General features: G+C 38.0%; 1 pseudogene; it reads right to left on the bottom strand.

The window, feature by feature from the left end:
- Positions 1-303: 303 nt before the first annotated feature.
- LOC116071103 overlaps positions 304-15,519 on the bottom strand; it is a 29,153-nt pseudogene continuing 13,937 nt past the window's right edge.

The raw sequence follows: 15,519 nt of genomic DNA, 5'->3' as shown, positions 1-15,519 counted from the left end.
CAGTGCTATCTCTAGTGACACTGAATCTTGTGTCATGTAGGCCAGCTATCTGAATCCCTGCTCCAAAAAGGAAGTGATTTAGTAGCTGTCAGAAAAATCTGGCCTGTTTGGCACTATGTGATACAATTCAAAGTAACCAGGGAGGATTCCACTGGGTCTTGAGGCAGAACGTTGGTCCGGTAACTGCTCTTTAAAGGGACTGGAACACCACAGCAAGGGAGTTTCTAGACTTGAGTACTAAAGAGCCAAGTGTGACACCTGCCTGGCGTGAGTTACCTTCCACCGTTGGTCCAGACCTGACCCCTACATGGCCTCAAACTCGTCGATGAGCTGCTTGGTGCTGTTCTGCCTGATCTACTGCAGTGTCTTATACTTGTTCCAGCTTTGCCTCCATGTTCTCGTTGTGGATGATGTCATTGTGGGTCCTCTTATTCTCATCCCCGGCCTGGGGCAACTCGTTGCTCAGAGTCAGCAGCTGCTGTTGCACTCGCTCATTTTTCTCTACCTCAGTGATCCGCTTCTCCTCATTGTGGGCTTCTTTAGCCCGGTGATGCCACTCCTCCATCTCCTCTTCCTTGCATCTCTGCACCTCTTCCAGCAGTGCAGTCTTGGCACTCTACTCTGCCAGCTCTGCAGCCAGCTGTTCTGGCTCTTTATCTGATCCTGTGCCTGTTCTCCAGTTCTTCCGTGGCCAGCAGGGTGGCCATGCAGGCAGCCTCCAGACGTTCAGCCTTCTCCATGGGCTTGCCTCCTCTCTTCCTCCAGCTGAAGGGCCTTTTCAATCTGCTCAGAGAGGTCTTTCTCTGTCCTCTTGGTCTTCTCTGCTCATAGCCCTGTAGCTGAAGCATCAGCTCCTCCTTCTCCCAGAGCATCTCTTCCTTTTCTCTCTCTACAGTTTCTCTCCTCTCCTTCTTGGTTTTCAACTATTGTCGCTCCAGCTGCTTCTGTTGCTTCTCCCAAGCCTGGGCCTTCATCTGCTGTACCTCAATGGTGTTGGGCTTCCTGCAGCGCATGTACAGCTCATGATTCCCCATGCAGAGCTGCAGGATCCGCTAGTTAATTCTTATGCGGGAAGCATAGAGCACAATCAGGTGCCTTCTTGTCCATGGGCTTGATGACAAACTTCTTGTCATTTTTGATTTCACTCCAAGAGAAACCAATCTTTGGGGTCAACTTGTCATCTTTTTCATGAATGTTGAGTCCAAGGGCAACAACTCCAAGCCAAAGGTCTGTTTCTTTCTTGTTTTTGATATCGAAATAATTGATCCCATACATTTCCAGGTCCTGGGCAATCTTCAGGTACTCTAGCATAGTACTGTTTGAGCACCCCTCGGTGTTCTGGGTGCCATACCTGGATCCGATCCTCCCACTGATCCCTGCTGAGCTTGTGATGATCCATGACTCTCTGAGGGCTCAGTCACTCAGAGTTAAGGTTGCCAGACTTGTGCATTTCGTTGTTATAATCTCTGACCTTGGCCTGAACCGCATATGACCTCAGGAGCTTGACTGTCTCTGAAAGGCTGTAGATCTCATCACCGAGGATCCCTTCCTTGACTTGCAGGAAGTAGAGCTTCTTTGTGATGTCCTGGACAAGCACCTCAGCCATGTCCTCAGGGTAAAACTTGGCCCGGAATTTGAACTGGACAGGGTTCTCCTTTAGAACCTCTTGTGCAGAGACGTTTTTTTATCAAGTTTCAACCAGGTAGGAAATCCTTTATTGTCTACATACTGAAGGCCGAAGTATCACACTTCCCGGAGGCCAATAGTCTTTACCACCTGATCAAAGAGCTGCTTTCAGGTGGTGTTTGGCTGGATGGCAAACTCCAGCTCTGCATCCATGGTAGTCACCAGGACGTTGATTGGCTTGGGCATCTTGGCTGGCTGGTGGCTCTGCATGGGTCCTCAGAAAGTCAGCTGTGTGGTGACGGCTGGGATGTGTCAGGAATGTAATCTATAGGAAAATAGATGAAACTTAAGATCATGGTGTTACAGAATATAAGCCAATTTCACAAAGATAAATATTACATGTTTTCTCAGAATTTAAAATTTAAAAAATAATAGTGAGTCATGGTAGCAGAAGTGGGAATATTTGGGGAAAATTAAAGGACACTCATTGAAATGAGTAGAAGTCAAGGGGGGAAAGGAGGTTGGAAAGTGATCAAAGCATGGTGCATGATGGGAATATATAAATGTCCCAGTGATATTCATTATTTTGTACAATGAATATAAACTACAAATTCATAAAAATATACTTTTAATTTTTATCAGCATATGTTAATTATAAATAATAGTGGGTATTCTTATGCTACTTTCATATATAGATACAGAATGTATCCCTTACCCTCCCTTGCTCCCTTTCCCCTTCTACTGATACCCCTCCTCTTCCAAGTAGTGCATCTGCTTTCATGTCTTTTTTATGTGTGAAACTCAATACCTTTTACTATAGTTGTATAGAAGAATATTGGAATCTTACCAATGCCTATACATGTTGATTTGAATGAAAAATGTACCACATAGGTTTATGCATTTGAACTTGGTCCCAGAATGTTGGTACTGTTTAGAGAGGTTACAGAACTTTTGGATGTGAAAAAGAGAAAGGACATACATCATTTGGTATGGGCTTTGAGAATTTATAGCTTTATTTATCTTCAAGTTCACTCTTTCTGCTTTCTTTGTGTGGTTGGAGATGGTATCTCTTGGCTTTTTATTTCAGCAGCCTGACCCCATGCTTCTCTCACTATTATGGACTCTCACACCGTGGAACCATAGCCAAATAAATTCTTCCATAACTTGTTTTTAGTCATGGCATTTTTTTCACAGCAACCAAAAGTAATTAATACAATACCAATAAAGAAAATGTTTCCCCCTTCCTCATCAAATATTAATTTTGTATGGATCTTCAGGGAGGAGCTAGAGTTTATGAACTCTTCCTCCTTCTATAACAGGGTGTTGACAGGCCCAATATTGTAAAGGTCTTGGGTAGGTAATCACAGCTACTGTGAGTTCAAGAGTACAACTACATCATGCCTAGAAGTCAGCATTCCATACCACACCCTCACCCTTCCTTCAGCTTTTGGCACTATCTTCCATGAAGTTCTCTGGGCCTTAGAGGGAATGGCATGAATATCCAATTTATGGCTGTGCCTTCAATAGTCACTTATTCTTTGAACTTTGACCAGTTAGAAATCTCTGCAGTCACCACCCACCACAGCAAAATAAAGCTTTCCTGTCTAAAGCTGACATTAACACTATTCTGTGGGCATAAACAGTTATTTTTAAGCCATTGACAGGCACATCATGCCCACTTGGCAAGACAATAGCAGGAGCTTCCCTACTAATGGCCTTTAGAGCACCAGACATAAATCCTTCCTATAAAGCAGGCCTCAAATCCAATAATAATGTGATTGGTTATCCCAAAAACTGACTTGCCACTATTTCACCAGTGTGGTCATCTTTGCTGGCCTAACAATATTGCTGCATACAAGGTCCACAGCTGAGTAGGAGTATTGGTGACAATAATTCCCAACACCCTGCATAATACCACTTGGTGTTAAAAGTATAAAAGCTAGAATCAAGAAGGATGTTTTCATAATAGTTCAAGATATATTTCTCTATCTCATATGATGGAGAGGCATATGGTATCTTCAGTCTTAATGTCTTACCACCTAGAACAATTATACTTTTAAAGCTAGTGGATCTTGCTTTATATAAGTTTTGCCATAATAAATCTGACTGAAAACTTCATTGGAAAAGATACAGCAGCAAAATTCACTCAGTATTATTTCCAGCACTTTCAAGGAACATTACACTAAATTTGGAGCCTCTAAGTAAAAAAAATAGCAGGAACTAAGAGCTATTTTTAAAGACAAAAACTAGTAAATTCTTTGACTGCCAACTTTCCAGAAATTGAGGTGATGAATCAGTTGGTTAGGGAAACAGTTTGAAAGCTCCAAGTCTCTACTTTCAGCAAAAATGGTTTAAAAAAAGATACTATCAAATTGTTCATATATTATTTAAAAATGTTTGAAAAGCCATGAATGGCAGAACATATACACAGTCCCAGAACTTGCAATGTTGAGACAGGAGTACAGAGAATTCCAGAGCATCCCGTGATAATGGTAAGAACCTGTCTCAAAAGTAAACAGTGAATTGTTCTGATGATAGATCACTATGAGGATCTATCTTAAGACAGATCTCCATCTAACTTGAGAGGCTAATGGATGAGAGATTATACATATGCCCAAGCCTTCCCATACCATCTAATTCTTTATGAAAACTAAATTTACTCTCAATTAAATACAAAATATGTCTTCATCTAACAACAAAAGAAGATTTCAACATAGTATTACCACTGCTCCTGACTTTCTTCTAGATTATTTGCACAGAGCTACTCAATTAGTCCCCACAATAATTTCATATTATATTATCCCTTTTTACAGTTGGCAGAATTTAGGCACAGGAAGGCTAGGTAATATTTTTAAGATCTCTCAGCTGAAAAGTGATAAAACTTGAACTGAGTAAATCGAGCTCTGCATTCTGTAGATTGACCATATTACTAAACTGTAGAATATCCACAGGCAAATGAATGTCAAAGCTCGCAATTGTGCATTGCATTAGAATGAAATTCTTTCCTGAATTAGAATGACAGTTGGTAAAGTGCTTATTTACTAGGCATGAAACACTTTTTCAGTACCACATAAACCAGCTGTGGTGGCACACCCTTGCAATCCCAACAACTCAGGAAGAGGAAGCAGCAGGATCTGAAGCTTAAGGTCATCCTTTGCTACCTTTGTGTTGATGCCATTAAAAGGCAATATATGCTGGCATTGATTCCTTCCTACCTTCTGCTTTTAAGATAAAAAGCTGTCTGCTGATGCTTTCCTGTGATTGCAAAGGGAGGGACAGAGACAGTATCCCCTACAGAGTGAGCCACCATGGAATCACAGCCAGTAGCTACCTCTAACTATATTGACCCAAGAGCAAATTTAACATCTGTTTACTTAAGCAGTAGATGCCCACAGCCAATTCCACTCAAAACTAGTATTTTTCAACTTAAAATCTGCTGATCTCTTATAACCAGAGTTGCCTTAAGTATTATACACCTTCACAAATGCTTGAGTCAGTGAGGACTGACAAGAGTAAAAACAGTGTAGAGGGTAATATGAAGACAAAGTTCTCCTATAAAAAATTCTGTCTGCGGAACAGGAGTGAAATTCCATAAAGACAATGATTGACATTTCATTTGCGATTAACACATTTGCCATTAATTTGTCATTATCACAAAAGAAGGTAATTGCATTTATGAAATTGAGAATATTGGTCTTGAATTAGATTATCAAATCCTACCTACTTTCAAAACAATCCTCAAGACATGCACTTAAAGGTAATTAACACAGAATTAAAGGTAATTAACACAGGAATTAATTTGTACTTCTAAGCAGTTAATATTTCACATTTATATAGAACAATTATCATGTCTTTAATTACTACTTCCCAAGATATACACATTTCTTTGAGGGGTAAATACACACTTTATATACTATAGAGAAAATTAAGTTCCTATCAAATAGCAACTAGATGGAGATGGGACAGAACACAAAAAAAAAAAATAGAATAAAAATGATGAATTTCTAATACTTGGTTGTTTCAAAGCTTGAAATGCTCATTTAGTACCTTAAATTTCTGTAAATGGGTTTTTTAAAAAACTTTTTAAAGACTTTTGAGTCATTTACATTAGGTGTAGGTTTCAAGTACTCATTATTATAAGCTCAGGCAACCAGAACAAGACCATTAACAGAAAGCCTATCCGATTTATCAAGTGAATCTAGACTAGGTCTTTGGGAATGGCTCACATGTTAAATTGATTCATTAGAGTTCCCAAAGTAACATCTTTATTATACCATAGATTTTTAATACTGTGCCAAATAGTGGTCTTCAAAATTCTGAAGCAGTCGGGAATTCTTTACCCTGTAGCACAAGGGTCAATTTTATTTTTTAAAAACGTTTTTATTTATAATTATGGAGATTGTATATGCACACGTGATCAGTCCCCATAGAGGTTGTCAGATCCTCTGGACCTGAAATTGCAGGTAGTTGTAAATCACCATATGGATTCTAGGAACCACTCAGATCTTCAACAATAGCAGTAGATACTCTGAGACATTTCCTGATGTAACAAAATACTATCCTCTGCACATAACAGAACTGTTATCTTCTTAATCAAAGTTACTATAATTATCTAAATGATACTCTAGCAAAATAGGGCCTAATGGCATTCCTTCACATAAAGAAGAGGAATGAGGAAAGTCATTAGCTTTCTGATAAGATTCCAAATATTTCCTTCTTCTGTACCTTTCTTCCAGCTGTCCCAGAATTTCAGGAAGGCATACAGGCATGTAGATTAACTGAAGGGTGAGACCCCATCAACACAAGTTGAGAAGGCCATCACCCATACTGGGATGGAACTTTTCAGTGATCCAGCTATTGTGAGGCCATCAGCAGTCACAAGCAAGCTCTCAATGATGGTTCAATAAATTAGTACAATAATTACATATTGATTCAGTAAGATAGACCCTCTTTAGGTTAAATAGGTGTTCATTCATATCTCCCCAGAGAAAGTTAATTCAATGCCTATTATTTTCTACCTACCCAAACCCCTTACAAATTTGATTACTGCACAATCATTTTGATACTTCTCAAAATGTTATTAGTTTTCTCACTTTTCCAAACTTCATAAAGTTTGACGAATGGTACCTAAATAATGGATACTTTAAAGCAGTAGTTCTAAACCTTTCTAAGGCTGTGGTCTTTTAATACAATCCCTCATGTTGTGGTAACTCCAAACCATAAAATTATTCTGTTGCTATTCCATAGCTTCAATTTTGCTACTATTATGAATCATACAGTAAATATATGATAAACAGGATATCTGGTATGTAACTCCAAAGGTGTTTGATGACAGGTTGAGAAACACAACTTTAAAGTATTGTGGGCTTTAAAAGACTATTCTTAAATTATTTCTATAGTTAGTTTAAAAAATTATAGATTTCAAAGGTAAATTATCTTTATTCCTTTTCAATCACACACAGCAAAATGTTCTTGTCTTTCAGCTAATCATTAGCCCTACAAGGTATTATTACATAACACAAAATATATATTGATTTACACATATTAATCAGGAAGCCACTCTTGGTTATCCTTGTTATTTATGCCAAGTTTTTCTAGCTATATAACCATAACATAGGGGCTGGAGAGATGGCTCAGTGGTTAAGAGCACTGACTATTCTTCTAAAGGTCCTGAGTTCAAATCCCAACAACCACATGGTAGCTTACAGCCATCTGTAATGAAATCTGATGCCCTCTTCTGGGGTGTCTGAAGACAGCTACAGTGAACTCAGATATAATAAATAAATAAATCTTAAAAAAAAAACAACATAGAACTCATAATGGACCCTTCTTCAGATTAAGAAAGTCCTTGCAAAATCTATGAAGTATGATGCTGTTTACCAATGAATGAATGTTGTATGGCCTATGAAGGCATAGCTGTGCATGTTGTACAGGTGCATGCTTCATGTGTCTAATTAATATATACAGGATCCTGACAAGTGTTCTCCCAGAGATAAAATACATAAATAGAAAGAAAAGACCTCTCTATTTTGAATTTAGTATATCATCCAGCTACCTAAGTATTGTTTTCCTTGTTTATCACTTTTCTGACAAATCACTAGAGGTCAAAACTAGTGGTTAAAACTGACTCAACAGCTTTACTTCTCAAGGGAACATGTCTTAAGTACCTTGTCTTAAGCCTTGTCCCTGCCGCACCCCTTCTACAACCACCCCTTTTCAAGGTCTCAGGCATTTTATGGTCCTGTAAAGAAATTGTATTCTATCTGATGATGGTTGAGATACATATCAGTCATAAACATAAAGTTCTGTACAATGCTCACTTCCTTATATCTTCTTTTTATAACTAGTTTCTTGTCATTGGTGTTACTGAATCATAAACTCAAGTGGAAAAAATATTTTATTTAAAAATATTTTTATATTATTAGAGAGCTGCATGTTTATTCTGAATGTTCATAAAATGTGCCCTCTCATTTAATTAAAATGTCTGTTATCTCACATGAGGCAGTAATATTTAATTTTATTCTTGAATTCACTTACATGTATGCTTATTTGTGCAATCTTAACACTTAACATAGTGCTTCACCTGTATAAGTCAGACAATAAAATTTATTGAATGAAATCTGAGGAAATCTATTGTTGAAATTTTTTTTCTCTATAATCCAATAGTAGCCCTCATTTTTCATATCAGATAATTACATCATCCACCTAATTTTCCTTATCCCTTTCTTTCTCTTATATAATCTTGTGCACTCAACACATGACATTATGTCTATCAAATATTAGGAGCCATGAACTATTGTTTAAAGTATGAAATAAACAACAACTGAGAGGCAACAATATTAATTATATGTGGAGCTCTCCATAGTCACTCTGATTATAGTATGTCTTAACCCAGGATTCAAATATGTTTATAATATGTTTCCAATTTCTGCCTTATATTTCCAAACTAAGATGCTGTCCCAAGAAGCTTTCCCTAAGCAATGCAGACTGCAGCTTACAACCTCTAGAAAGCATGCCCTTTTCTTCTACACTTGTAAAACGTGCCCTATTGCCTCCATTAGCAGGTGTCTAGAATGACTTCTGCTCCTCCTCAGCCTCCATTCTCTCTGAACTATGGAACGTTTTGGACATAATAGTATCAATTTTGACATTCCAATCTGCTTATCACATTGGTATTTCTTATACACTTATCTTTTGCATCAGTGAGATCTGCATAATCGTGGCAGACCTAAACTGTGTCTCAAGGTTTTTTCTTAGCTAACTTCAAAGATTTAGATGCTTTAGTATTACTTTAACTGACTTCATACTTCATTTTACCTTCCTGTAGTTTCTTGAAGAATAAAACTGAAACTAACTTCAAGACAGGAAAAAATACTGAAAGGAGAGAAAACCACACATTCTATATTAATTAATTATCATGGATTACATGGTTCATGAGGACCTTGAGAAACAGTGCTTTCTAAGTGTTTACATTTCCAGCTACAAGATTTGTGACAGGTAAGTCAAACACCATAATCTGAAATAGAATTTTTTTCTCTTTTTCTGTTCCTTCATTACAAAAGTGCCCAAACTGACTGCTTACTCCAAATATTAACAATTAGCTGCAATCAGAGAAAACAGATGTTTTTGCACCCATTTTTGTATAAAAAATATCTAAATGGATATTTATTAGAGTTTTTAATACACTTAAGAATAAAATTTCACCACAACCTATTTCCTAAAAGGATCCAGTAATAGTAAGTCAAAAGAAAGACAATCATCAGAGATAAAATTCATGTATTAAAAAATGAGTCATAGAACTTATTTAAGAATCATTTTTCTTTCAGTGGGAAAGTATAAAACACTCTTATAAGATACATCCCAAAAATAAGAAGTATGACCAAAGATAAAAGTTTATTTTAAGTCCTCCAAAGGCTAGTGGGAAGTTTGAAAAATATTAAATATGACACACAGGAACTCCCCCAGCCCAATGACTTGGGTTGCTTCTGGTCTATCTGGGCCAGTGCCTTGAGCAGACTTTGGGCAGAAACTCCACAACCAATCCCACAACACCCAGAGAAAGCTCCACTCCCAGGCACTCTAACAGGTCCAGGATCAGAGGTGAGGAGACACAACATCTGTCCCAACACTAGGAATAACTGGGACCAGCAGGACCCAGGCACACAGGAACTCCACCAGCCCAGTGGCTCAGGTTGCTTCCCTTCTGTCTGGGCAGGTGCCCTGAGCAGACCTTGGGCACAAACTCTACAGCCAGTCCCACAATACCCAGAGGAAACTCCACTCCCAGGTGCTCTAACAAGCCCAGGATTACAGGATCACAGAGACAGCTTGACTCTGAGGAGTTCTGACAAAACCAGGATCACAGGAAGGACAGGCTCCAATCAGATTTAGCCTGGGCAGGTAACACTAGAGATAACCAAATGACAGGGGCCAAGCATAAAAACATAAACAACAGAAACCAAGGTTACTTGGCATCATCATAACCCAATTCTCCCACCATAGCAAGTCCTAGGCACACCATCACACTTCATAAACATTTCTTCAGTGCACATCTTGTGGTCATCTGAGTTGGAAAAGGTTGGAATTAAATCATAGGTTTCCCATTTCTATGTCCTCCTGTGACTGGCTTTGTTATTGTTCTAGTTTTCTTTCTGTTGTTGTGACCAAATTTGCTAACCAAAAGCACTTTTGGAGAAAAGCATTTATTTCATTTTATAATTCTAAACCATGGTCCATCACTAGAGAAAATCAAAGCAGGAACCAAACCAAAGGCAAAACCACAGAAGAATGTTTCTTTGTGACTCACTTATTATCATGCTCAGCCGTACTCTTATACAGCTCAGAAACATCTTCCTAAATGATGGTGCTACCCACAGTGGATTAGGCTCCATATAGTCAACAATTAAGACAATCCCCCTCAGATATAACCATAAGTCAATTTGATCTAGGAAAATGCTCAATTATAATGTCCCTTAACTGAGGAATGGATACAGAAAATGTGGTTCACTTACACAATGGAGTACTACTCAGCTATTAAAAATAATGACTTCATGAAATTCGCAGGCAAATGAATACAACTAGAAAATATCATTCTGAGTGAGGTAATTCAGTCACAAAAGAACACACATGGTATGTACTCACTGATAAGTGGATATTAACCCAAAAGCTCAGAATACCCACGATACAACTCATAGACCATGTGAAGGAACAGCAAAGTTTGAATACTTCAATCCTACTTAGAAGAAGGAACAAAATAATTATGGGAAATAGAGAGAGGGAGTGATCTGGGAAGGTGAGAGGAGGGGGAGGATAAAGCAGGGCAGGATCAGGTGTCAGAGGAGACTGGAGAAGTTCAGAGGGTCAGGACATTGAACAGAGGTATGTAGCAGTGAAGGATGGGGAACTGGGGCTAGCCACTAGAAAGTCCCAAATGCAAGGGAAGCAAGAGGTTCCCAGGAACCAACAGGGATAACATTAGCCAAAAACCCAACACAGGAAAGATAGAACCTATAGAGACCATATCTAGTGGAAAGGTACAGCCCCCTTTTGAGGGATGAGGCCCCACCCACCCACCTCAAAAATTTTAATCCAGAATTGTTTCTGTCTAAAGAAGAGACAGGGAATGAGTGGAACAGAGACTGAAGGAAAGGCCATCCAGAGACTGCCTCACTTAGGGATCCACCCCATCTGCAGCCAGCAAACCCATACACTATGGCTGATGCCAAGAAGCACCTGCTGACAGAAGCCTGGTATAGCGGTCTCCCGAGAGGCTCTGCCAGTGCTTGACCTATACAGATGTGGATGCTCGCAGCCAATCATCAGACTAAGCACTGGGACTCCAAGGGAAGATTTAGGGGAAGGACTGAAGGAGCTGAAGAGGACTGTAAACCCATAGGAAGAAAAGAACAGCAATATCAACTAACCTCCCAGAGCTCCCAGGGACTAAACCACCAACCAAAGAATACACAAGTAGGAACCCCATCCAGCAGCAGATGAAGCAGAGGACTTCCTTATCACATCAATGGAAGAAGGCAAGGCCCTTGGTTGAGAGAGAGAGAGAGAGAGAGAGAGAGAGAGAGAGAGAGAGAGAGAGAGAGAGAGAGAGAGAGTCTCTTCTCAGGTAATTCCAACATGTACCAAACTGAAAGGTAAGGTAAATATTACAGCTATGTACCTTGCACCCACATGTGTAGAATATGCATATCCAGAACTATGGGCAGTACTGTGGTAGAATTAATGGTATTAGTGGTGTCCTTCAAACATCTATTACAGAAAAGAAGGACATGCCTGTGGCAAGAGACAACTTTTTATTTAAGAAATCTTAACTATGCCATTCAACACTCCTCAGAAAATGTATCAACATTTATCACTGTATTTTTCTAAAGTTTTTCATCCAAACTCATAAAAAGGAAAACATGGGAACACAACAAAAGGAAGGGAAATATTTATAATATAAATATTCTATCTTAAATCCCCCACAAATAATGCCACAAAGATCTTTACTTTATAACATTTGATGAGTCCCCAGCCTTAATTATGAGTAATATTCTTGGTTTGTGCACTTGGTTGTATGGTACACTGCTGCCTTGGCAACACTTGCACCAGTGGAAAAAGTTAAAAAGTAAACCTGGTCATTTCAAACATAACATTTTCTTGCTCTTGATACTTACGTGTTCATAATACTGAGGTATACCAAAAAGGCCCTGAGCATCCATGTGGTAACCTCCTTCTGATGACTGAAAGTTGAATGCCTATGCGATCCTTATTTTCAAATGTTATAACAAAGAGACAGTATATGGCTAAAATTTTTCAATCCAGGACAAGAGAAATAGTTCAAAATGTAGGGACAATGTTCAAGTATGGGTACTTGAATTCAAATTGCAAAACTCACATGAAAATCTTTATCTGTGCATCTCTGAATCTGTGATCCCACCACTGGGTGATGGAGGGGCAGGATTGCTTGCTTGAACTGAATGGTTGACAGCCTAAGCCCAGTTCAGAGATAGACTGTAGTTCAATAGAATAGAGAATGATAAAGCAGGACATCCAACACATTCCTCTGATACCTTACCTACATGCACATTCACAACACACACAAAAACACTATTTTGTCAATCATCAATCCCTTCTCTCATTCTGAGGTAATTGAACACAGTTTTGTGAATATATGTCACACAGGCTTTAATGCCATGTTCACAGTTTAGGATGCTTCTATTTTGAAAAGTTTCTAGATGTCTATGAATTTTTGAAAATAATATTTAAGATTGCAAAGTGAATACTTAATGAAAGAGAAATTGAATGACAATTAGTCCGTTCAGAAATTCCCAAGATGACAAGGTAACATATCTAGACTTCTCATCCATCTGAGCATCAGTTTCTTATTAGGCAAACAGGGTGTTCCAGGAAGGGAAAATAGATCAATTGACTTTCATTAAAACACTATAAATCATAGTTTATTTTCATGATCCTTAATTAACTCAATTAAAGAGCAAATCATTGCCACTCCAGAAGATTCATTTATTAATTACTTTTTCTTGATGTAAGAAAATACATAACAAAAAAAGTAACTTAAGGAAGAAGGAGCTATTCTCAATTTATCTGAAAAATACAGTCCACCACCATGGTTGGGAAATCATACGCAGGAACATGAGATAGCCAGACACATACTACTATCCAGATACAGTGAATATTCCTTCTTCCATTAAATCTTTCTAGAAATGCTTTCATAGGAACACCCAATGGGGTATTTCTGTGGGAAGTATTAACTCACCCAACTGACAACAGAGGTTTATCTATCATAATTGGCCTGAATGTGAATTAGGTAAGATCAACTCTGAACCATTCATTCAATGCTATACCATGGATTTTCTGGCCGTGGTTCACAATAGACCCTCTCCAACACCATCTAATGATTCAGAACATCACAAGCAATGCTTTAGATAAACCCAGCTAGTCAAGCCTCCATGCTATAAATTCATACTTGAATTGGGCCTTTTAAAACTCTTACAATGCTTTTGCCACTATATTGCTCCTGAGAAAATGTGCTTTATACTGTTTCTAATAAAGTAAATCTATTTTTCCTCAGATTCAAGCAATAGATTCATCTCTCCCAATTGACCCCACAATGTCAATAATGATGCTCACTCAAATAGAAGATAGGAGTCCAATCAACTTCATATAGAACCTACACCATTCTAAAATATAAATGTCTTCAGTAAACATGCATTCATCATTTACTTTGCCCACAGCAGCTAAAGAATTAGTAACTAATGAATGCATAAAATTTCCTTTAGCTTCCCATCTCTACTTGAAAAGGCTTTCCAGTCTACTATTGTTCGTATTTGTGTAAATTTTAACATACCAAACAGATTCATAATAAAGAGAAAGTGTTGTAAAGTTTAAAATGCCATTAACCGCATTAAGAAAATTGAGCACATGGGATGTACTTTCTGGGAATTATCAAATGAGAGACTGCAGCTCCCGAAGCAAGCTTGACAGGGACAAGAAAATATGTCAAATATTTTCTAGGTTAACCGGGCGGTGGTGGCACACGCCTTTAATCCCAGCATTTGGGAGGCAGAGGCAGGTGGATTTCTGAGTTCGAGGCCAGCCTGGTCTACAGAGTGAGTTCCAGGACAGCCAGGGCTATACAGAAAAACCCTGTCTCAAGCCCTCCCCCTGAAAAAAAATATTTTCTAGGTTATTTACAATGCCTGATATAACAGAAACAACTATGCTGGTAGGTGTTATACTGCATTGTTAAGGGAGCAATGATTTAAAAATAAAGAAGTCTGTACATGTTCAGTAAATGTAACATTTCCTAATATTTTTGACACATGATTGAATGAACAGATGTAACAACTGTAAGAATGAGAGCAGCAGACTTTTCAGCAGAAACTGGTTAGACCAGAATAGAGTGACAAGTTCAAAGTACAAAAGGGGAAAAGCTGTCAAGAATACAGTATCTACCAAGATTATACTTGAGAACTGAATGAGCAACAAACATTTTTCCCAAAACAAAGCTCAAAGATTTCATCAACACTAAGTCTTATTTACAAGTAGGGTTCAAGTTAAAAAGAACGCCAGATTCTGACATGAAACAAATAGAAGTATATGGGTTCCATTATTTCCCTAAGTATTTGGGGGTCAGTGAGGGGCTCAGAGGGCACAGGTGCTTTCAACCAAGCCTGATGAATGAGTAGAAGGAAATAACTGACACTCACAAGTTGTCCTTTAATCTCCATATTTGAACTGTGGCATGCACACCTGTACATACACTTATTTATAGTAAAGTATAAATAATGTTAAAATTTGTAAGTATACAGTCAACTATAAAATAATTTGATACTGTGATGTTAATGTGAACATTACTTGCATATTTATAAGGAAAGTTAAAAGGTCAAATTGCTAAATATAATAATAACCACAATAATTTATTGAGATATGTGTGGAGATAAAGTTAAAGTAATTAGTTTTATTAAAGACAGTTAAGTTTTAATCAGGTAAAAATAGTTTATTCTAACTATAAAATATCTTATATATGCCTCATATAAAGACAGTAAAAAATTTATAGTAGACTCAGAAAAATGTTTTACAAATATTCAGGGAATAGCAATAGGAAGAAGCATTCAGTCATGAAGGAAGATAGTAAAAGTAGAAGAAAGGATGAAAGGCCTAAAAAATAATGAGAAAACATTATGACAACTTTGTACTTCTGTTTAACAAAGAAGTGAAAGTCCAAGGAGAGAAGTTAGGCAAGAAAATAAGTAAAAAACATCCAAATTAGAAATGAACAAGATTGCCAGGCAGTGGTGACACACACCTTTAATCCCAGCACTTGGGAGACAGAAGCAGGCAGATTTCTGAGTTCAAGGCCAGCCTGATCTACAGAGT

This window comes from Mastomys coucha, unplaced genomic scaffold (genome assembly GCF_008632895.1).
Source record: "Mastomys coucha isolate ucsf_1 unplaced genomic scaffold, UCSF_Mcou_1 pScaffold22, whole genome shotgun sequence".
Lineage (NCBI taxonomy): Eukaryota > Metazoa > Chordata > Mammalia > Rodentia > Muridae > Mastomys > Mastomys coucha.
Note: the sequence above shows the minus strand (reverse complement) of the source record. Positions and strands in the feature narration are given on the sequence as shown.